The sequence below is a fragment of the Pelodiscus sinensis genome, chromosome 10, assembly GCF_052426305.1.
Source record: "Pelodiscus sinensis isolate ZL-2025 chromosome 10, ASM5242630v1, whole genome shotgun sequence".
NCBI classification, from domain to species: domain Eukaryota; kingdom Metazoa; phylum Chordata; order Testudines; family Trionychidae; genus Pelodiscus; species Pelodiscus sinensis.
In genome coordinates this window covers 10,144,614-10,168,848 of record NC_143061.1, presented here as the reverse complement: position 1 = coordinate 10,168,848, position 24,235 = coordinate 10,144,614, and the positions used below count along the sequence as shown (strand labels likewise).

General features: G+C 41.4%; 1 long non-coding RNA gene across 2 annotated transcripts in view; it reads left to right on the top strand.

Annotated features, from left to right (window-relative positions):
• Positions 1 to 24,235, top strand: part of LOC142830803 (uncharacterized) — a 163,502-nt gene that overhangs the window by 28,404 nt on the left and 110,863 nt on the right. Inside the window, exon 1 of one of the 2 annotated variants that reach the window (XR_012906316.2) lies at positions 15,155 to 15,371. The exons of the other annotated variant lie outside the window; for it this stretch is intronic. This is a non-coding gene — a long non-coding RNA (uncharacterized LOC142830803). Of the gene's footprint in view, positions 1 to 15,154; positions 15,372 to 24,235 lie in introns of those variants that run through there. 2 annotated transcript variants of the gene reach the window in all.

The window sequence follows — 24,235 nt, the reverse complement described above, 5'->3', positions numbered from 1 at the left end:
GCCCCAGGAGGCACTGGGGAGTAATTACTATGAATGGCCCTAGGGAGGAGCTATTTCGAAATAGCAGCAGTGGAGCTTCCACACTACTGCTATTCTGAAATAACTATTTCGGAATAGGCGGCGTTCCTTGTGGCATGAGGTTTACAGAAGTCAGAATAAGCCATCTGTTATTTCAGATTTCTTTTCCATGGTACAAAGCACTTGCACCCCACTTATTGAAATCAGTGGGAGCTGTGGATGTGAATACCATTGAAAATCAGGGGCCTGCATTTGCTCCCAATGAAGAAAAGGGCAAATTTCTCATCAGCTTCAGTGGCACAGGATAAATATTTGGTCACATATTCTGGTATGTTAATATGGATTTAGGTGCCTAACTTTAGGTTTTAAAATTGTTGAGCACCTGCAGCTTACATTAACATGAATGGGACCTGCAACTGCTTGGTACAAAAAATCAAGCCACCTTTAGGGAACCCATTTTTGACAATGCTGGTTTGTAATTATCTAGTGCAGAACTACATATCTGCCGAAGGCCTGTGTTACAGGTCCTTTAATATTTTACCACGCTGTAGAGTATTAAACTATTGAATCAGTTAGCATATAACTGTGGAACTATTGATTCCAATTCGTTTTACTTTCTATTCTTGTTATATTGTGCTTTTGTGCTGAAAGCTTTCAAGCAATCCATATTTCAGTAGAAAGAATGTGTATGTCTTCCTTTTCTTTGTAAAGATACAAGTGATTTAATCCTTCCTGTGGTCCTCTGTTTTCTACAGTCCAGCTGTGTCCAAGGTGGGCATGTTACTTCTCCTGCTCCTCCTGCTATGGTTCATACAGGAGCGTGGTGCTCAGGCGATCCTGTTCCTCCTCTTCCTTCTCATTTTCTTCACAGGCCACACATAAAGACAAGGGGCTCAGATGATCCTGCTGTCCATCTTGCTGTTTCATCTCCTTCTCATAGAGTGTATGCAGGAGATTTTGATCCTCCTGCTGTTTCCCCTTCTCACGGGGCATGCACAGGATCATGGTGTTTACAAGATCTTGCTTCTCCTGCTCTTCTTCTCGTGGCATATATGGGGACATGATCTTCTGTGGATCCTGCCCCTCCCTCAGTTCCCTCTCACTGTCACGTGACACACTCAGGGGCAAAATCTTCCGAGGATTCTGTCCATCCTGCTCTTTCCCCTCATCATAGGTCACAAACAGGAACAGGTTGCTTCGGTGATTCTGTGCCACCTGCTTATCCATCTCATAGAGTGCTCCTAAGCTTCTAGTACGTAAGTGGTCTTGTCTTACCTGCTGTTCTTCCTCAGAGATTCCAGGCAAGGACAATGTACTCAGCAGTCCTGGTCCCTTAACTTGTTGCTGCACACCGTATGGTGCACCTTGGTAGTATTCCCTGCAGGATGCATCCTCAGAAACTGAGCTTACATGGTCCTTTCCTACTTGCAGTTCCTTTTCATGGGTTACACCCAGGAACCAAGTGCTCAGGCATTCTGGTCCTACAGACTGCTGGTCCTTGGATGGTATAGCTTGACAGTCCTGCTCCTCTTTGTAGGCTGCACCCTCAGACTCAGAACTCATGTGGTCTTGTCCTTGGTTTTCCTGTTCATGTTCATAGGTTGCTCCCAGAGACAAGGTACTCACTTGTTCAAATCCCATATGCTGTTGCTCCTCCTTATATGGTACGCCTTGATAGTCCTGCTCCTCTGTATAGACTGCACTCTCAGACTCAGAGCTCATGTGGTCTTGTCCTTGGTTTTCCTGTTCATGGGTTACTCCCAGAGACAAGGTACTCACGTGTTCAAATTCTACGTGTTGTTGCTCTTTCTTGTCTGGTACACCTTGACAGTCCTGCTCCTCTTTGGAAGTTGCTCCCTCGGACTGAGAGCTCACATAGTCTTCTTCTTTGTCCTGTTCAAAGGTTACACCCTGGAATAAATTGTTCAGGTATTCTGGTCCTACAGGCCACTGTTCCTCCTTGGATGGTGGTACATCTTGACAATCTTGCTCCTCTTTGGAGGGTGCACCCTCAGACACAATGCTCACATGGTCTCCTTCTTTATTTTCCTGTTCAAAGGGTACACCCAGGAACCAGGTGTGCAAGTGTTCCAGTCCTACAGGCTGCTGCTGCTCCTTGTATGGTACAACTTGACAGCTCTGCTCCTCTTTGAAGGGTGCACCCTCAGACACAATGCTCACATGGTCTCCTTCTTTATTTTCCTGTTCAAAGGGTACACCCAGGAACCAGGTGTGCAAGTGTTCCAGACCTACAGGCTGCTGCTCCTCCTTGTATGGTACAACTTGACAGCTCTGCTCCTCTTTGGAGGGTGCACCCTCAGACACAATGCTCACATGGTCTCCTTCTTTATTTTCCTGTTCAAAGGGTACACCCAGGAAGCAGGTGTGCAAGTGTTCCAGACCTACAGGCTGCTGCTGCTCCTTGTATGGTACAGCTTGACAGCTCTGCTCCTCTTTGGAGGGTGCATCCTCAGACACAATGCTCACATGGTTTCCTTCTTTATTTTCCTTATCAAAAGTTACAACCAGGGATAAACTGTTCAGGTATTCTAGTCCTACCGGCCAGTGTTCCTTCTTGTGTGGGACATCTTGACAGTCTTGCTCCTCTTTGGAGGGTGTACCTTCAGACACAGTGCTCACATGGTCATCTTGTTTTTCCTTTTCAGAGGTTACATCTGGGGATAAATTGTTTGAATGTTTTGGTCCCATAAGCCGTTGCTCCTGCTTGTATGGCATACTTCGGTAGTCTTGCTTTTTGTGGGCGACACTTTTGTACTGACAGCTCACATGGCTCTGTCCTTCTTGTTTTTCCTTTTCATAGGTTGCTCCCAGAGACAATATATTCAAGTGTTCAGTCCCCATAAGCTGTTGCTTCTCCTTGTTTAGTACATTTTGATAGTCCTGCTCTTCATTGGTGGATGCTCCCTCAGACAAATCATTTATGTGGTCTTGTCCTCTTTGCCTTTCCCTTTCATACCATACACCCCAAGAGAAGTTGTTGGGGTGGTCCTGTCTGTCCTTTCTTTGCTGCTCCTCAAGGTGTGCCTGCCGGGACATTCCAACCAGGTGGTTTTGCTCATGCGTCTCTTCATTGTGGTGCACATCTAAGTGCACATCACTGGAGTTGTCTTCAGTCTCTATGCTGTATGGTTTAGCAGCCAGAGTTATAGCATCTCCATGGTCGTGCTCACCCAGGGACACAACGCTCCAGTGGTCTTGTTCCTTTCTCTGCTGCTCCTCCTTGCCAGACTTATTCAGGGGCATGACTTCAGTGTGGTCCTCGTCCTTGTTTCCCTGCTTTCTTTTCTTTTTCCCCCTCCTTTGCAAAGAGTTCGTTTCATTTCTGCAGAGATATGAGGGAGGGTGGGGATTAGGAATTGAAGATGGATGTCAGCTGTGAATAGTTTTATCCCAGCATCCTCCTATATCCTAATGTTTTAACTGTAATCACCTCAAATTATCTGGCTAATTCCCATTCTCTCACCATCTAAGCAGTAGATTTTATTTAGACAGTAAGGACTGTTTGCTTAAATCCCTTTTGCCACAATATTTGTGGGGCAACTATAGTCTTGTGACAGCATCTGCACTTACCTTCTCCGAAAGCAGCAAACACAGCAGAATGTGAAGTTCCTGAGAGAATTGCTATCGTCCTGGAGACACTCACTTTCTGCCATATTAGCAGTTGCTACTGGTAATCATCACTAATGACACCATCCCCATTCATACTCCCAAACAGGGGAAAAAACCAAGTCTGGGGATTAAAAAAATAAAAAGTAAAAAAAATGATCTGCCATCTAGATCTTCAAAGCCTTAACAGCCCCACTTGAATCAGAAGGTTTCTGAAGACCCCTGACACCTGTTCAGAGCAGACTGGATTGCTAATCTGATAGCTAATTTGATCATTGTGACAACTATGAATACCTCTCTTGTTGGGTTTGTCTTTATGACCTCATCATGCTGGGAGCTGAATGAATGGCTACTTGGCAACCATGATACGACAAATATGGCAATCTCCTCCAATAGCACGGACAAACCTTACTTAAGGAAGTTAAATATTATTGAATTAAGTTTTTATATCTTTGTAGGCCAGGGACTGCATGTATCTCCATAGAAGGAAGAGAGACTACAGCTAAAAATAGAGGTGGGGAAGGTTCAGTAACCAAATTCACTCATGTTAACAACTCCAGAGAACTACCATCCCTAGAGAGAGACTTGTATATACTCGTTCAAACTGGATTCTCCATGGATTGACAGACTCTTGGATAAATAACAGATTTTTGGATTAATAGCCTGAATTTAAACTGAGTCCAGGGCAATCTTTCTGAGCCAATAACCAGATAGGACCGACTGTCCCCATGAAGGATTAGGGCTTCTTTGAAGAGTTGGAAAGATTTGGCTCAGTCTGTGTTCTTATTCTGAGCAAAAGGACTGATGACTTGCTAACCACAATATACCTGCTGGGTGGGCTTTGAAGGACTGTTAGGACACATCTGCACAGCAGGGCTAAACTCAAAATAAGCTATGCAATTTGAGCTACGCTAATTGCGTAGCTTAAGTCGAAATAGCTTATTTCGACTTTTAGTGCTGTCTACACAGCAGTAACTTCAAAAATGAGCACTCTTCCCCCAACTTCCCTTACGCCTCATACAATGAGGGTTACAGGAGTCAGAATAAGAAGCCCGTTATTTCGAATTTATTTCAAAATAACGGGCTTGCCTGGTAGACGCACCCTACGTTATTTCAGAATAACTGACATTATTCTGAAATAACATTGCTGTGTAGACATAGCCTTAGTGGGCACAGCCTTTGTTGAAGTCCGGGTGTGATCTCCAGTAAGATTATTATCATGCATGTTGTTTCTTTTATTGGTATTAACATGTTTTTTTCTGTAATGCTTTAATCTTAAATATAAATGTGCTTGCTTAGAAGTCGCTGTGGGGTATTTTAGCTATAGACAATTACACTGTTTACCAGGCAAAAAGTGAAGCAGGCCAGCTTAGACTGCCTGACTTGAGGAGATCATAGTATAGCCTGGGAACTGTGCAGCCTGGAAATTCACCGTCAGGAGGCAGAGCAGGACATGTCTCCACTGAAGAGAGGTGAGAGCTGAGGTGACTGAAGCGTAGATAGGATGCCTTTGCTGGACCTTAGAGGTGCAATTGCTCTGAACTGTGACACATATGGAGACAGCATGTGTGACTCTAACAATGTGAATTGCATGTGTCCCAAAAGCAGTGAAAGCAAGTATGTTAGAAGGGAAATGCCCAGAGATAAGTCACAGTAGTCTTTTGAGGAAAGGGATAGTGAAAAGAGAAAGAGGTGACAATCAGTTATGAATTACGAGGAGAAATTGGTTGAGAGAGACAGCTCAACACTGAGTATTGGATAAAAATACAACAAGTAAATTTGCTATGTTCTGGTGACCAGAAGAGGAATAATGGTCCAGTTCCTCAGGGAATTTCTGGTCCATTGGCAGAGGATCTACCAGGTGAGGAAAATCTTGGAACCAGCCCCTGAAGAGGCTGAGAAACAGTAACCATGTGCTGACCAGATCAAGTCCCCCACTATAACAGTAGGTGTGGACAGACACAGGCCTTAACTTCCTTAGTTCATGGGGAGTGCTCCATACCTTTTCTGTCCCAGACTCCACCCCCACTACACCCTGTGCCCCAACCCCCATCCTGCTCTACCCTCACCCACCTCTTCCCACCCCTTTCCATTCCTTGCCCCCACCTTCTCTTTACCCTCGCTCTTCCCCCTTCTCCCTATGCGCCACCTTCATGCCACTGAACATCTGGCCCAGCAGATAGTAGGGGGAAGAGCTGATTGGCAGGGCTGCCAATGAGTGCTGAGCATGTATTTGTTTTCCTCTGGGTGTTCCAACCTCAGAGCACCCACAGAGCTGGCATCTATATGGACAGATTAGCAATTACAGCAGAGAAACTGCTGCTGGAAAGGAAGCAAGTGTGTCCAGAAGCCCATCAGTTTGAAGACCAAACGCAAGAGAGAGCACAATACGAAGAGCTGCACTGGTATGAGTGAGAAGAAAATCAGAAGCAGCTGCTTCATCAGGGAGAGAGAAGGATAGGGAATATTAACACCAGCCTGGGATGGGAGGGTGCATCTTCAAAGTCCTAATCCAGTCAATGAAGCAAAATCCCATATACCTGTCCTGGGAGGTAGCAGAGGGCGAGCAGACTCCAAATTGCTCAAATTCTGCATTATGTAAGAACATGGGGAATTGGTTGGGGAAATTAAAATGGTTAAAGCGACCTATGAATGAGTGAGTTCTGTGACGTCTGCCTCCCCAACCTGAAATCTTGGTTCATAGACAAAAACTATAGAGATGTTGCTGGGAAATTGTCAGGTGAATACGTGGATTGTTATCCTCGGTTCAAGCAGAAAACCTAATATGGATGGAATGAGGACAGGGACCAGTCCCAAGCTGAGACCCACTCTCAGAGGTGAGGGAAATCGCCTAAGAGTAGCTCATGGATGGGTAAGGAAAAGCAAGGTGGCCAGCAGGGTCACTATGCCTGTGAATGCCCATGTCACCCACGGAGAATCAGTGCAGCAATGGGAAGACCAGCTGCACGACAACTTCAAAGTTACCTTGTGTGGCTGAATCTCTAGAGGGAGGGAGTCACAGAGAACGTTTGCTGATGTCATAGAATGGTCAGGCTGAACCATTCACACCCTAAGCCACCATCTACGTGTCATGCTTTACTCTCCTGGGTGCAGATCCATCCGATTGGCAGTGGGAGAGGAAGGTGATACTTAATAGGGGGATACTGGGACTGCTAAAACTATATTAAGCTCCATCTCTCCAAACTCCATCTAATGCTCCCTGGCTGTGAGATGTGGATTAAAGTTCCACGGGTAAAAGTCTTCACTCTACCTACCACACAGATTTCTATACCCCAGGCAGGTGTCAGATCCTGGTAGGAGGAATATTGTCAGATATTTTATATTTTTTGCATTTGCAGAATGACATTATGGCTTTGAAAGCAGAAGGGGGTAAATCAAGTCCCCTCAGTTCCAGCCAGAGCGGAATCTGTGGGTGCATCTACACTGCAAGGCTTAATTCGAAATAAGCTACACAGATTGAGCTAGGTCAATTGCATATCTAATTTCGAAATAGGAAGCGTCTACACAGCACTTATTTTGAAACAGAGCACTCTTCCTCCAACTTCCCTTATTCCTCATACAATGAGGGTTACAGGAGTCAGAGTAAGAAGTCCTCCAGCTTGACAGTATTTTGACACTATTTCGAAATAACTGCCTGCTGTGTAGACGCGAACTAAGTTATTTCGGAATAGTGCTGGTTATTTCAAAATAGACATACCCTGTGTGAGCCAAAATGCAAATGGAATAGTTGGGGAGGCATCGCACTCCCCAACTATGTTCAAGAAAGAATTAAATTAGCTTCTCAGTGTATGCAAACAAATTCCCATGGGAAGGGGAGTGACAAGCAATGTTCCCTGTAAACTGTGCGCTTGTGTGTCCAGCCAGGAGAAATTCCAGTGTCGCCCACCTGATTAACAGAGCACCCACAGCTTGGGTTTTTTTGTTTGTTTGTTTGTTTGTTTGTTTCTACTGGTGGTACGCATTCACACATGCCTCGGTGCACATAAAAAACTACAGCCAGAAAGGAGTGGGAATTCCTTCCTGTGATTTCTGAGTGCTCTCTGTGATAATGCAGAAGACCCAGAACTGCATGAGAGAGGGGATTCTGCTCCCGTTGACCCTGGGGCTACGTCTACATTGTAGATAAGCCGGAGAAAAGCGCCAGTCTGGACGCGATTCTTGAAAGTAGGAATAAGAGATCCTCTGGAAAAGAGCTTATTTTCCAGAGGATCGCGTCCAGACTGGTGCTTTTCTCCAGCTTATCTACAAGCCGGAAAAAAGCGGCAGCCATGAAAATGCAAATCCCGCGGGGAATATTTAAATCCCCCGCGGATTTGCCTATTCCAAAGTGCTACATTAGCATCCCTATTACGGAATAGGGGCCAATGTAGACACAGCCAATGTGTTTGGAGCAAAAGGGATGGGAGATCAATATTTCTCTTCCCCCTCCCAGGAAAGCTGAGGGTAAGCCACTGAAGTCCCTGGATGCTGACCCCCAGGGGTGGTGAGAGCAGAGAAAGGATTTTCGCTATGGGAAAGGTTTGAGGAATCTCCCATGCCTGAGCCTATGCTGATAAAAATAGCTCATGGTTGAGAAATGCTTCACACACAGGCAGCCTTAATATATTTCTCCCTTTGTCCCAAGAGTTGCTGCTTGTGAAAGTTCTATGGGTACTGGGAAACTTCAACCCATTGATGATGCAGCTGACCACTTCAGAGACACCACACACACTCCCTAGAACGGAGGTGGGAATGGGAGGACCAGGAATCAAGTTTACACCAAAGATTTTGGGGGAGTAACAAGAATAAGAATGTGCGTGTGTCATGTCACAACACATTCTAAAGGGAGAATTTATGCAAGATGGCTGACAAATGGGTCTGTATGTATTTTTGAAGGACATGTGCTGGCTTGCTACCAAAATGTTTATTAGGTGCATAGCTGAAATGAAAGGTGTATGTTTCATAATGGATTTCACATAGGGAATGGCTACACTACAGAGAAGATCAAAGCTGCCGCTGTCGATCTTCCAGGGTTCAAATTAGAGGGTGTAGTGAAGACATGCTAATTAAAACTGAAAGGGGCACTCCAGTCGATGCCGGTAGTCCTGCTTCAAGGTGTAAAGGAAGTTGAAGGAAAAGTGTTCTTTGTTCGACATCCTGCAGTATGGACAGCGCCAAAAGCCAAGTGAAAGTACTTCGATTATGCAGTTAGCATAGCTGAAGTTGCATATCTTAATTCAACCTTATCCCGTAGTGTAGACATACTCTTATAAATATCTGTCTGAAATTGAAGAAGATTTATTTGGATCAGAAATTTGGATTGAATTTCAGAAGTTCTTGAACAAATTTACCCAGTTTAGCCTTGGTGACCAGCAGGGCTCGCCAAACAACAGTGAAATCCTCTCGCCAGCCCTGCACCGCACATGCGCCAGACCAGCACTGCGCATGTGCGCACCGCCGGTGTCTGGGGTGACCGGTTGAAATCTACTTGCCATGGGCGAGTAGATAAACAGATTTGTCGAGCCCTGGTGATCAGAATATTAAGCAATTCTTTGTGCATACTTAGGTGTATGAAAGAAGTCAAAAGAATTAAATAAGAGGTGAGAGTTTCTCGAGTTCATTACAGAAAACACAGGTAAAATCTGCAGAAAACACTGGTAAAATCTACAGAAATCTGTTCAAAATGCTGATAATTTCTCTTGCCTAATATATCAGACCCTCCACCTAAATTAATCATGCCTAATCCAAAGCACAACAAAGTCAATGGAATCTTGTTGATGACTTCAGTGGATTTTGGATCAGGTCCTTACTTAATAGTGAGGTATTATCATCTGCTTAGTTATAAGTGTGGTAATGCCATGTTATGAGTACATTCTGATTGCTGAAAATATTAGCTGTTTTTGTCTGTTTTCCCTATACAGGTTTGAGAAGATCTTTCTTGAAAATGGTTGAGTTCTACCTAATTGTTCAATCAGTGTGATAGAGGAATTTTTGTTTGGTTACAGAAGTGCTAGTCTGTGGTGCACTGTTTTGGCCCAGTCTCTTAGGAGAATTTATGTTTTGCTGATGGAGTCATTAGAAGATACAATTTCAGGTTTTATTGCTGTGCAACTAATAAGCAGGGTAATTCCAGTTCACCATGCTTCTCCATGTGCCTTAAGAGTCATTGTTGCAAGAGAAAAATGTTGAGGTGAAAATTTGGCATGACTGAGGTTTAATGAGAGTTGGTTGAGGTTATGAGATGCTGAGTAACTTACTGGTGGCATCCAGTTTTGGAATGGGTACCTTTCCAGAAATCTTATGTTCTATATCACCTTGTTTTTGCTTTTGATAGAACATTAGTATTTAATATAGTAGCATTGAATGTCATGGAAGTATTTTATTTAATCATCTCATCAATGCATTTGTAATATCTGCCTTCAAAAGCATGAAGTGGTGAGGGTTTAAGGCTAGATTATTTTAAAGGCATTTAAATCTTTTTAAAAGCTAGTTTCTGCAAAAGAGAAAGCTGCAGGTTCCACACAGACTCTTTATGATATAGTCTGTGTTGACTTTCTATAGAATAGCAGATTATTTAGCACACTATTTCACTGAGATATATAGCATTTCAAGAAGTTTGTCTAATCTGTATCTCAGGCTCTCAGAAACTATGCTGATCAGTGCTACTAAAAAGGGCCTTGATAGTTAAATGGAAACTTTGATGATAGTATTGATAATACAGTACTTAGCACTTATAAATAGCTTTGCGTTTTCAAAGAGTAACGCCTTCACTCATCTGTGCTTATCATTTAGATCCATAATATAGACTTCGATTACTATAGGTCTGTCTATTAGACATATATATGTTGCTGATAATGCATTTGGGTGGCAGTATTTATTTTAGGAATAATCATTATAATGGATATCAATCTGCCCTGGTAAGATACCATAGACTTATGATCATTTGCTGGCACTTTCCTTTTGTGATCATTTTCAACTTTTCAGCCTGCCCCCACATGCAGTCACTGAAGAGTAAATTATTTATTTACATAAGGTTTTTATAAATTGAGTTTGCTTTCATTATGTGAGTCAGTATGTTTTCCATGGCTTGAAAAACATATGACACTGGAATTGTTAAGGCTAGCTCATACCTTCATGTTAAAATAATAAAGGAATTGCTTTTTTCAAATGCCGTGACAAAACTTTATTTATCAAGGAACTAGGTGAAACCAAACGAAACATCACACCAGAAGTAATGAAATGTTGATGGTTTTTGTATTTTATCCAGAATTCACTTTATGGTGTAGAACAGTCATCACTAATATGTAATACCAACATATTTTAATCACTGCATCCCATTACACAGGAGAGAGAGAGAGAGAGAGAGAGAGAGAGAGAGGGGCAAGGAATGAGGGTCAGGCAGGAATTTGGGTGGAAGGAAGGAATGAATGCTGCCTCAATTCCCTGACCTGGCTGAAGCCTTATTCTGTGATGATGGGTAGATATACAGGAGGAGAGAAACAACAATCTCTGTGTAGTAACATCTTATAGGATTCAGTGGCTTTTGGATCAACCACTTAATGTACATAGATTCATAAAGTCCAAATGGGACCATTGTGAACATCTTGTCTGACCTCCTGCATAATATGGGCCATAAAGTTTTGCCATGTAATACTGACTTTAGATCAATAAATCCTTGATGAACTAGAGCATGTCTTCTAGAAAGATGTCCAATCATGCTTTAAAGACTGTGTGTGATGGAGTAGTCCAAAATACACCCTCCCCCAATTTCGAATTTTTAAGCAGTGCATCCGCACTACTAATTCCATTATTCCAGAAGAAGGGGCCGTGGAAATCGAACTCTGTAGTCCTGCATTTCATGAGGAATAACGCTAGTTCCAAACTTGTAAGTCTGAAATAATGTTAGTGTGGATGCTCCAGTGCCACTAATTCAAACTAATTGGCCTCCAGGAGGCCTCCTGCAGCTCCCCAGTATGCTTCCTGGGGCTCTAAACCCAAGGGGCTGTGTCTAGACTGGCAAGTTTTTCCGGAAAATCATCTGCTTTTCCAGAAAAACTTGCCAGCTTTCTACACTGGCCACTTGAATTTCCGGAAAAGCACTGACGATCTCATGTAAAATCATCAGTGCTTTTCCGGAAAAACTATGCTGCTCCCGTTCGGGCAAAAGTCTTTTTCCGAAAGGCTTTTGCCCAAAAGGGCCAGTGTAGACAGCATAGTACTGTTTTCCGCAAAAAAGCCCCGATCGCGAAAATGGCGATCGGGGCTTTTTTGCGGAAAAGCGCGTCTATATTGGCCACAGACGCTTTTCCACAAAAACTGCTTTTGCGGAAAAGCATCCTGCCAATCTCGACACGCTTTTCTGAAAATGTTTTTAACGGAAAACTTTTCCGTTAAAAGCATTTTCGGAAATTCATGCCAGTGTAGACGTAGCCAAGGTAGTGTAGAGTCAGTCTGCCTTGGACTACATTCAGTTCTTCCCAGTAGTGAGGACATGCAAGTTTGAACTTGTAAAATTGGGAGTCCGTAAATTGAATTTAGTAAATTCAAAATAATCTCCTGGTATAGACATGACCTTACTGTTAAAAAAATTGTTCCTAGTTTCTAGTCTTAATTTTTCTTGTTTTAGCTTCTAGCTCTTGAATCTTCTTGTGCATTTGTTTGCTAGATTAAAGATCTCTCTCCTAGCAGAAATCTTCTCCAGAATAGGTACTTGAAGACCATGTCAAGTCACTTCTTAAATTGGTCTTAAGCCTCTCATTGCCAAGTTTTCCAGACCTTGACTTTTTCTTGTATCTCTTCTGAACCATTTCCAATTTTTCAATGTGTGTTTTGAAGAGGGTTCACTGGAACTGGACACAATATTCCTGAATGATCTTACTAATGCAGATTGTAAGGTCAGAGAGAAAAGAGGCTACTGTTATATAAATATTATATCTAAGGTGATAAGGGAATTTGATGGCAGGAAAGATAGCATGTTTATTACCATGTAGTAGAATCAGATGTGGGGTTTCACTTCTTGTTGCTGAGGAGGCACCTCCTCGTAACTGAAGGCCAGAAGGCATGGACTGGCAATTCCACGATGGTAACTTTTTTCTGGGGACTTCTTAGCAGCTCTTTGTAGGAGGGAGTATAAGGTAAGTTTGAGTAGGATTTGTCAAAACCTGTTGTCCATCAGGTCCTATACCTTGCCTCCAAGAGTGGCTTATGACTGATACTTAAAGAAAAGGTGACCCTCAGTATTCCCCTTTGTTCACCTAGCTCTTTGGAAGGAAGTTGGTATGACTGGAGAGAAGAGAATAAATTAGTATGGAATTATGTCTTCAAAATAAATTCCTAGGAAAACTGAAAATTACTGAAGACTGACCAGACTGGCTCTGTTTGCAACCAAAACAATAGAAGAATTACACTTAAAAGCTAAGGGCAATGTGCTGCCAAAGACCCTTGCTGCAATAATTATTTTAAGTAGTTTTAAAGAACATAATTTAGACCAGAAAGGGATCTATTTATGATTTAATTTTGAACAGTTAAAAAAGACTCTTGCATCTCTTTGGGCAACAAAAATAGCATTAGAATCATCATTTTATATTTACTAAAATAAATCTATGGACACACAAAGCCTTAGTAGGGAATAATTCTCTTGCTTTTGATTATTTTTTAAACCTCTCCTCAGAGAAGGAATAACATTTATTAAATCATTCACTCTCTTTCTCAACAGAATTTTTAACCTACCTGAAGTATATTTCATATATAGTGGTAAAAAAAAAATCTTCAATAGTCAGCTCTGCTGGAGCTAAAGAACTTCAGATAAAAATCAAAACTTTCATTCTGAGCAAAATTAAATCTCTTGTCCATCAGCACTATGCAATTTTGACTCTTTCATAATGACAGAGTTTTCCTTGTACTTTGGCAATAATTGAAGTTATGTAACTCCATAGTGCCAAACTTTTTTTTCTAATTTTGTGGGAGTATTTCTTCTACCACACACACAATCACAAAGAATAAATTCCACATACTTGAAATAAGTTAGCCATTCTAAAGTTCAGAATTCATGGACCTGTTCCAGCATAGAATGGTTAAGGAATTGCAGCAAAATCTCAAGGTCACTGGGAATATTCTTTGGGGTATTCTTATGTGGCTTATCTGTGCTCACATGCCTAATATTTTTTTCAGTGCAAAGAATAGCCACTTGCAGAGAATGGAAGCCTTAGCCCGGCCCTGTGCCATCCCTTATTCAAGTTCTTTTATACTCCTCTTTTTAAAGAAGCTGTCAAGTTCTTTTCTGAAGCTGACAGGAAAGGCCAAATCTGCAGTACAGGAAGAGAGGCAAAAAAGAAACTTTTTGTGTTGATGTTTTACTAAGTGAGCTAAGGAGAATTTTAGAATCATGTAATTTACTCTGGAGGCATTTACTGTACATAGCTATAGTGATGGTAATTTCTTTCATTGTTGAAGTGAAAAGATAACCATCAATCAGTTGTCAATTGGTCAATTGCAGAAGTGATGAAAAGAAACTGGTAGGAACAATCACTTCTGTGGCTACCTAGACTATTTGGGGTTTTAAGGAAAATATGGGAACTGGAGTGTGTAAAAATGGAATGAGCCTTGCAGGTTAATCACATTTAAAAGGTTTGACAGAGAAGTAAATACAACACAGATAATCAATTTAATTATAGTTATGCTGATGAGTTAAAGCACTGCAGGAACAGGTGAAAACACAGCACTGAAGCATCTTAAAACTGTGAATATTGAAAACTAGGCAGATCAGGGGAGAAAACTGTTAAACTGACTTTTGAGTTGGAATATTTCTTTATACAGAGTCAGGATCTAGTCTGATAATTTGTTTCAAATATTACTATACATGCAGTAATAGGAGCAGTCACAAGTAACATTTTTATAAAAGGGAATACAGATTGTCTTGTAATGCTCTAAGATATTCCTAAAGCACATTTGAACATTTTAATTGCATATGCTGTATAAGCAATATTAGGCCTAATTTAGGGATCCCGCATTACCTTTAAATAAATAACTAGGAAGTTATTTTAAAAACTAGTTGCATGGTACATGCTGCCATGCAAGTGTTGCATGTTTGACGGTTATTAAAATTGTCTGAAAGTCATCTATTCCATTTTATTTTATTTTTATTAGGGATTAGGCAAAAGGTTTAATTTTAATTCATTCTGTTTTTTTATTAAAGTTGCAGCAATATTCATTTTGGAGAGTTTATGCTGTGGTTTGAGATTTTTATTTGTTTGTGGGTTTTTTTGTTTTGTTTTGTTTTTGCTGTGGTAGGTAATAAAAAGGATTACAGGCCCTCCAGAAGGATGAGATATCATCAGTTTGTAATCCAGCCCATGGTTTCCTAGATACCGTATTGTCTATTCTGTTCCGCTATGTGAAAAATGTTGAATATCAACAATGGGTTTCAGTGCTGTATTGTTGAGTTTTGTATGAACTAATCTAGCTTCACTTTAAAAAAAAAACACTACAGCTTTGGACAAAAGTCTATAGCCAGTGCATTCGTAACTCCCCATGCACAAGAGCTGACTGTGGCTCTGGGAAGACATTTTACTCATTTGGTTTCTTCTTTCTTATAGTCGTCTTGTCCTGTTCTCAGGTGTTTTACCACCTATTAGAATTTCACCTGTATGGGTACTGTTTGAGAAAGTCCCAGGACTTGTCATCTGGCATAGGCCTCATAAAAGACAGCTCTGTTCAGGGTTTGAAAGGTAAGATTCTGCCTAACTCCTCTGCTGTCTGTGATTACAAGATGCTAACTTTATTGGCCTAGCTCTGAAACTTTGCAGTGTATCACTTATTTGTAACTTTTGTAGAGGGCAAGCTAATATAGCAAGTTTCAGCTTATGAGGAAAATTAATCATTCTTCGAATGAGGGGTGCATAGATTAGGAGAGATGGATTTGAATGAAATGTACCTTTCCTTGTACAATAATTGACTTGTAGCTAAAAACTAAAGTGGATGCTATGTGCCTGCACAGTGAAATGCTGCTGGCACAGGTATTCTACACATTTGAATGTTCCAAAAACTAGTGTAAGAGAATGGGGAAAGTGTTTGTATAACCTGAGGGCATGATATTTCTGGTATACTTATAGCTCAGATGATCATATATGATTCTGAAGTGACTTGCCATAACTAATGGCATGTCTTCCATTTTTTATTTTGGTGCTGTGCTTTAAATATTTTGATGGATATTCTGCTGGGAGTGATCTTTACTTGAAATAGAGTGGGCAGGCAACAATTGAGAGTCCTGTCCTTAGTCCAGCTCTTGAAGGAATCCTCATTTATTTGTCTCTCTAATTGTGTTCTTTCTACATTTTATTAAATTAGCTTAACAATTGTAAAATTAAGTATGTACATTAACCGCAGTGAATTTCACAATAGTGAAATATGTACATATTGAATGTATGTGGATTTCACATGTCTAAAAGATTTTAAAATCTTTTTCTGTTTGTTTGCACTTTATATTACTAGATTCCTAGCTTTTTCATTAAAAGTTATATTGGGCTTTGGTTATTTTCAGTGCTTACATTTATAAATTGTTTTAATTGCATTGTAAAGTTATGGTTTATAAGCATATACTTTCTTATGACTAAGACAAGTATATTTTGTTGTAGAATGGGGCATTTTTATAATTTCACAATTCTTAAATGATAACTTTTTTCCTTTTTATTAAAAACAAATCTGAAATGATAGCCCAATCTCCAAAAACTCCTGACCCTTTCAGGCATTTCCTTTTTTGTGAAAGATTTTTACAGAGGATATATTAATTTACAAGATCCTATTTATGCCCTACCACAGTTTGAATGTTTTTCCATCCCTTTTTAACCTAGGAATTAGAAGAAAGTGCAAGCGATGCTTGCTTAACCCTGCATTTAGTGCCAAGCAATGATGTGCTCCCTATGAAACCATTTCTGACCCTGTGCTTGCAGTGGTGAGCCTGAATTTTTCCCCTTCCTTGCCCATCGTTGTCAGTCAATTATAGGATGGAACTGAACCAGAAAATCTGGTACAGTCTGGCAATTAGTACAAAGAGTTTCCAGTCTAGTGTGAAGACAGAGATGCAAGAGCCCCAGCAGCTAGAGAAATAGTTTTGATTGGCCATGGACATTGCCTTTTAGTGCTGCTTGGTTACTTCCTAAAGATACTGGCTCCTACCCTACAGGTCTTCCCCTTAAAGTACTACATTATAGGCCTACTTTTTATAAGTCTTTTTTTGTTTTGTTTTTTTCCCCGTCTTCTTTTTTTAGCTCCAGCTTCTCCCATTTTCAGACTGTCATTTTAACCCATCAAACAGACACATTTTGACTTGTACAACAAAGAACCAAGTTATCAACATTCACAGAAACTGACATTTTTAATTCAGGCTTCATTATGTCTTTGATTTATGACAGTGAGCTACAAAGACATTTTAAAAAATTGATTATTTTCTTCTTTTAAATCCAGCATTGGGATGTTTATCTTTCTTTTAATGCTCATATTTCCCTTTCTACCTTTATTCTTTAGTAATATATAATTAGCATTATCAAAACCATCAGCTATTATCCAATGTGACTTTTGACCTTTGTTTTTACCTGTCTAGCATTTTTCAAAATAAATTACAAGAATTTTAACAAGATGTTCTAGAGTTATACAATTAAGTATGATTAATTAAGCTCACTAATACTTGAATGCCTAAAAATCTTCACTGTGGACAAGTTGTATAGAGATTTAATAAAAGATTAAATAGAAATAATTTATTCTTAATGTTTGATCATGTAAAACAAATATTACAAGAATTAAAATGTAAATAAAAAATTGAAAACTAATACTTCCATAGTCTATATCACATATATTTTACAAGAGAAATATTCCTATGAAGTTATAGTACTTTTCAAGGGTTGTCACCGAGTTTATAAAAAAACTATTTCCTGTAGAGCATGAGAGAAAACATCCAGTATAACTGTAAATTTACAGTTAAGTCTTTTGAGTAGTTCTGTGCTTATGAGTTACTGGAAAATTATGATACATGAGAAGTCGGTAACTTGGTTGGATGTATGAAAAGTATGCAAGTTTTTGCATCATTCTTAAAAGCAAAATTCAATCTGAAAATAATTTTAACTCCAAACTAGATATAAATACAAGCAGAGGCAACAGGAACAGGAGCATTAGGCATTCCGGCAAAACTGTTTTAAGGGTTTTTTTTTAGAATTTTTGTCTTTCTACAAGTTATCTGTTTCTTTTTTGGGGGTTGAATAGTTACGTATTTGGGATGCTGATTTTTGTACTAACCTAATAATGCTGAAGTTGTTAAAAAGTCAAATGTCCAATCTAATATTTATATTCATCAATATATAATATAGACATAAGTAGTATACATTGTCTTTTTTTTCTTTTCTTTTTCTCTGTCTCTCTTTCCTTCTGTGTGGTAGTTATATAGGAATTCTTGAAGAATGTTTCAGACACGTCACAGCAGAATATTCCATATAGTAGTTAGATATTGCTTTTGCTATAGCAGTGGAAAGAAATCTAGTAGCAAGGGACTGTACGTGTTAGAATAACATTAATATGTTGCCCATTTCAATCTGTTTCTGTATTTATCATATTTTCCTCCCTACTGACTGATCGCTGTCATTCAATATCCTACTTGTGTTATGGAGAATAAGAACTTCTTTTAAAGCTGTTGATGTCCAAATAAAAGGCCATTTTTACTGAAAGTCTATATAGAGAAACACATTAGTAGGTTATTTTTTGCAATCTTAGGATAGTCAGTCTGCATATAGCATAGGCAGACCTAAAGATATTCTGTACATTGTTCCTGGGGGTTGATAGCACTGTGTGGATTAAACTCAAAGCTAGTTATCTGGAAACACTGACATTCCCAATAGATTTCTACATAGATTTCATTGTATTATTAACAGTTATTTTGCTGGTTGGTTGTTTTGCATAGTAACTACAAAATGGTGACCTAGGCTCAAGCTGAGAGAAAAGGGAAAATGATGGTGCATTGCACGTTGTTAAAATAAATGGTTTACTTTATGTAAGGATCAGGCATGAGGGGAAGCGGAAGTTCTCCTTATTCAAAGTTTAATACCTGTATTTCTCTTGACTGTTGCATTTATTTTTCACTTTGCAGTAATTCTGTTTGTCTTTCACTATTTACACACATTTGGTATAGAACCAGGAATGCTTCCCTTTTAATTTGTTATTCACTCAACTTTGTTCTCATGACCAACAAGTCAAATCCCCATATAAACATGTTTGAATAGCATTCCAGCATAACTTTCTTCCCAGGTAGTTAACTAACTATGCCCAGCTTTCAACACGTTGCTGCTGTACAATCATTGTTTATTTATGTGTTTTCCACTCTCCCTCCAAATGAATTTCCCCACTCCCATTACAAGATTTTGCTTTTTATTAAAAAATAATAATACTTTACTCTCAAGGCACTTTTTGAAGAAGGATAAATATTATTATCCCTGTTTCTCACTTGGGGAAATTGAAGCACGGAAGTTATGTGACTAGCCCAACGTTTCATTCAAATTTGGTGGAAGGGTTGTAATTGAATAGAATCTTCTGATTGCCTTGTCTTCTTAAAGCACCTCACCATGACTTTATAATACCCAGTACATAATTATTTGCTATATCCAAGGCTATTTTTAAAACTGTATTGGAACCACAACTAAGACTTGCCTCCAATGGGTGAACCTGTTAGAAGTGATTGTTTTTCAACTATCTAAGTCTCTTTTCACTTGTGGGATCCAATCTAACTGTCATGGCCAAAACTCACAATGAGTTCAAGGGAGCAAGATCAGGCCCTGGTACCTCACTCCTTCAGTCTCACTGGCTGATTTATCTGTCATCCCGTTGAAGACATTACATGTGAAATATTGGCCACATTATAATTTCAGAAAGACTGGAGTAGGCAATCAAGAGAGCCCAGATGGAAACATCTGTATGTGCCATAGATTAGTACATGGAATCAGTAGCATCAGAGACATCTTCCCCTCCCCCCCCCCATTTCTGGCTTCTCAGTTACTGGGATTTTTATGTCAGGTTTCTTCTGCTGCCTGGATTAGGTTAAGTCCTCTGGTTCACTTTGAGTATGTCTAGACTACATGCCTCTGCCGACAGAGGCATGTAAATTAGACTACCCGACATAGTCAGTGAAGCGGGGATTTAAATATCCCCCGCTTCATTAAAATAAAAATGGCCGCCGTGCTGTACCGGCTCAGCGGATCGTTGGCACAGCGTGGCAGTCAAGATGCAGATCGGTCGGCAGGGAACGCCTTTGTCAACCGCTCCTGTAAACCTCGTTTCACAAGGCATAAGGGAGCGGTTGACAAAGGCGTTCCCTGTTGACCAATCCATGTCTTGACCTCTGCGCTGTGCCGACGATCAGCTGAGCTGGCACAGCTCAGCGGTTATTTTTATTTTAATGAAGTAGGGGATATTTAAATCCCCGCTTCATTGGCTATGTCAGGTAGTCTAATTTACATGCCTCTGTCGTCAGAGATATGTAGTCTAGACGTACCCTTTCTGCCTATGCTGTAGTGGAGCAATAGAGGAGACCAAGCAAGACATCTCAGGCACTATCCCTCTGTTTTTTCATGAGTAACCTTAGAGTCCAAGAGAGGAAAGAATGGAGCTACACGGCATATCATGGGTAACAGATACGCCCTGAAGGAAGAACTGGGCCTAGAAAGACAACAACACGGGGAAAAGAGAGAAGGAAAAATCTTTCTCACTGTACCTGGACACCTGCAAACAATGTCTGAAATAATATAAAGAGCAGAGAAATGCCTGAGTCTCTGAACTCAGTCCACTAGATTTCCCCAATCTTGCTGTACCAATTGAGAGAATTTTGCTTGTTTCTTTACAGTGCAAGGATCTACATTCTCCAGTGAAATGACTTCCACTTACTGACTTTTGCATGTCCTTTAAGCAAATGCTAAGAGATTTCCAATTTTATTTATGTTCTGTCGTCTTCAGAAATCTTCCAAGTTACCAAGTGCCACATCTTATAACAGCAATTATTCACCTCAACTCTCATAGCAATTTAAATGTTACATTTTAATAACTCCTCAATTCACGTGTTTTCTATAGTTTCGGAATTTCTTTCTTGGTCTTGCCTACTATCAAGATATTTGTAGTGGGCTTTTTGCTTTACCTCTTTTTCTGTTTGATTCATTTACTGATTCCACAACTCTGCCTGTGATAGCACAGTCACTTCCAAGGTCATTCTGATGCAAACAAACAGTGGGTTGTGACCACGCTGAAGAAATGAAGGAGGAGAAGGAGAGGGAGGAAAGCATGTTGTTAAGAGCAAGAGAATGGGACTCAAGACTCCAGTCTTGCTCTTCTACTAATTTATTGTGGCACCTGGAGCAAATCTGTGTGCATATTTGGGTTCCAAATGTAATCCAACTAATATTAGTATAAGCAAAAAATAAGGATTTTTGTTTTCATCCTCAGATGGAAGGGATCTTCAATGTGTTATATGATTTGAACAGTATCACTCGTCTATTAATCTATAAGGAATAGAGGCAGGTTCTGAGATGCTTAGTAAGGGTATGTCTACACTGCAGAGGAAGGTCGAAGCTGCTGCTGTCCATCTTCCAGGGTTCGAATTAGTGGTCTAGTTAAGACAGATAATTTGAAGTGTGAGGGGCTGTGACGTAGTGGGGGTACCTGGCTGGTTTCTATGCTGCTGGCTCTGGGGTAACCCCCACTGGCTGCTGTGGGTACCACGACCCAACAAAACAGGATGAGTCACTATGCAAACCAGTATGGCCCGACACCCCCCATAGAGAGGAACAAAGGAAGGTGGAATGCTGCCCTGGCTGGAGGGCAGGGCTGGAAGAGAGTTAGTTGGTTGCTGGCTGGAAGCATGGAGGAGACAGCCTAGGGAAAGGGGCTGGAGTTTAGCGGCCCAGTCTCCCCCATCTCAAGGGGGCCTGAGGCAGCCTAGCCCAGCTCTGTGACCAGATTACATCTGTGCTGTGCTGTAACCTGGAGAGGCAATAAACTTCCTCTATTCCACCGGCTGGTGCAGTCTGTTTGTGCCATTTCAGGGTGCAGGAGACGGGGGACCCCCAACGCGCTGTCACAGGGGCACTCCGGTCGACGCCGGTAACCCTGCTTTCACGAGGAATAAGGGAAGTCGAAAGAAGAGTGCTCTTCCTTCGACTTCCTGCAGTGTAGACAGCCCCAAAAGCCGACTAAAGCTACTTGGACTTCAGCTATACAATTAACATAGCTGAAGGTATGTATCGTAATTTGACTTTGTCCTGTAGTGTAGACGTGCCCTAAGTGTCCCTCCTATTCAACATTGCCAGCTGGCACGTGTCATCTAATTCAGGCTCCTGGGGTTTGGGCTGCAGTGCTGCTTAATTGCAGTAGAGCGGTCCAGGCTTGGACTGAAGCCCAGGCTCTGGGACCCAGTAGATTAATTGTTTAAACAATATGTTTCAATTTGATGTAGATCAGGGGTTCTCTGTGCACTGTAGCTCCCTTCTGACAATAAAAATTGCTACATGATCCCAGGAGCAGAGTCTGAGCCTGCCTGAGCCCCATAACCCCAGGCTGGGAGGACAAAGACGAGGGATTTATAGCCCAGGCAGGGGGCCTTTAACCCGAGGACTGACTATGATAGCTGAAACCCTTGGGCTTTGATTTTGGTCCCAGGTGGTGGGGCTCAGCTTTGACTTCAGCTCTGTGCCCCAACAAGCGTAAGCCAACCAGCCCTGGCAACCTCATTAGAATGGGGCTGCGACCCAGTCTGGTGTTCCAACTCATCGTCTGAGCAATAATTTTTGATGGGAGGGGGGCCACTCCAAGAATTTGGAAAGTGATCAAGGACCACACTCTTCCATGATATTAATGGAGGAAGTGTGAGGTCTGGGATGGAGGTTGGGTGCACAAGGGAGCTTGCAGTAAAGGATGGGGGTGCAGGAAGCAGTGTGGGGTCTGGGAGGAGTTTGGATGAAGGAAGTGGCTGTGACCTGGGGCAAAGGACTGGGGTGCAGGGTCTGGGATGGGGTGCAGGTGTTTAGGATGTGACCTGGGCAGGAGGGGATTGTGGCCTGGGGCAGGAGATTGGAAAGCGGGGTGTGAAAGGGGACATGGGTGCAGGAGGGGGAGCAGACAGTTTGAGTTACGTGGAGTCGAGGGGCAGGAGGAGAGAAGAGGGTTTGAGATATGTGGGGTAGAAGGGCAGAAGTGGGAGGGAAGACGCTTGTGGGGAAAAGAGGAGCTGGGGTGCCAGAGGCAGGCGTTAGCTGGGAGACTTACTTGGGCAACTCCCAGCCAGCAGCCCAGCAGGTTTCTCGGGCAGGCTCCCTGCCTGCTTCACCGCTGCATCGACTTCAGGGGCCATATGGGACTGCAAGCCTGAGGGGAAGGAGATGGGGAAAGTGGTGCTTTGCACGCTGACTGTTCTTCAAACAGGCAGCTCCCATTGTGGTGGGCATAGGGGCAGCATCTCCCTCCTCCCCCTTGCTCGTAGCTGTTCAAAGACAAACAGGCCCCTGCAGCCACTTTTTTGAACAGGGTGCAGGGAGAGGGGCAGATACTGTGGCTTGGCAGGCTGGGTGTGACCCATATTTTGCCCAGTCCTGGATTAGGTGTTTTAAAGGTTTGTGAGATGGGTCTGCTAGGAGGCACTATCCAGAGATCACTGAAGGATTCCTGGTAGAAATGTAGCCATGTTAGTCTGGTGCAGCTGAAACAAAAAACAGGACTGTGTAGCACTTTAAAGACTAACAAAATGGTTTAATAGGTGATGAGCTTTCATGGGCCAGACCCACTTCCTCAGATCAAATAGTGGAAGAAAATTGTCACAACCATATATACCAAAGGATACAATTAAAAAAAATGAACACATATGAAAAGGACAAATCAAATTTCAGAACAGAAGGGGGATGGAGGGAGGGAAGAGGGGGAGGTAAATGTCTGTGAGCTAATGATATTAGAGATGATAATTGGGGAAGCTATCTTTGTAATGGGTAAGATAATTAGCGTCTTTATTCAAATTTGAGTGTAAAGTGTCGAATTTAAGCATGATTGACAGTTCAGAGGATTCTCTTTGAAGTGAAGTCTTAAAAGATCTTCTGTAAGGAGGAGAAGTCAAACCTATTGTCCAAAGAAAATCCCACCTGATTTTTTGCTGCTGGAAACATTCTCCTAGCCCCACAGATATGCAATGGCCAGGAGTCCAAGGTCCTTTAAAATTGCCCCTTTTGCCCTCCCATGGGTGGGGGTAGGTGTTAGTGGGAAGTGACAACCAAAAAGAGGGAAAAGGCTGGCTTGAAATGTTCTTTGAGAGGACAGAGCAGGTGAAAGGGTCATGATTCCTTGTGAGGGAGAAGGGAAGGGATCAGTATTAAGGAGAAAGTTATATTTGGTGGTACTAAGGTTCTAGAGCTAACAAATCACCTCTTTCCATTGCCTCTCTTAGCCACACATTTTTTAAATATTTCTCTTGTCTGCTACAGATTCCTTTGTTATCAGCAGTGCACCAAGTAATGTTATCAGCAGTGCACCAAGTAATATAATCACCGTTTGGTTTTGTCCTTCTAATTATCCATTCAGCTTG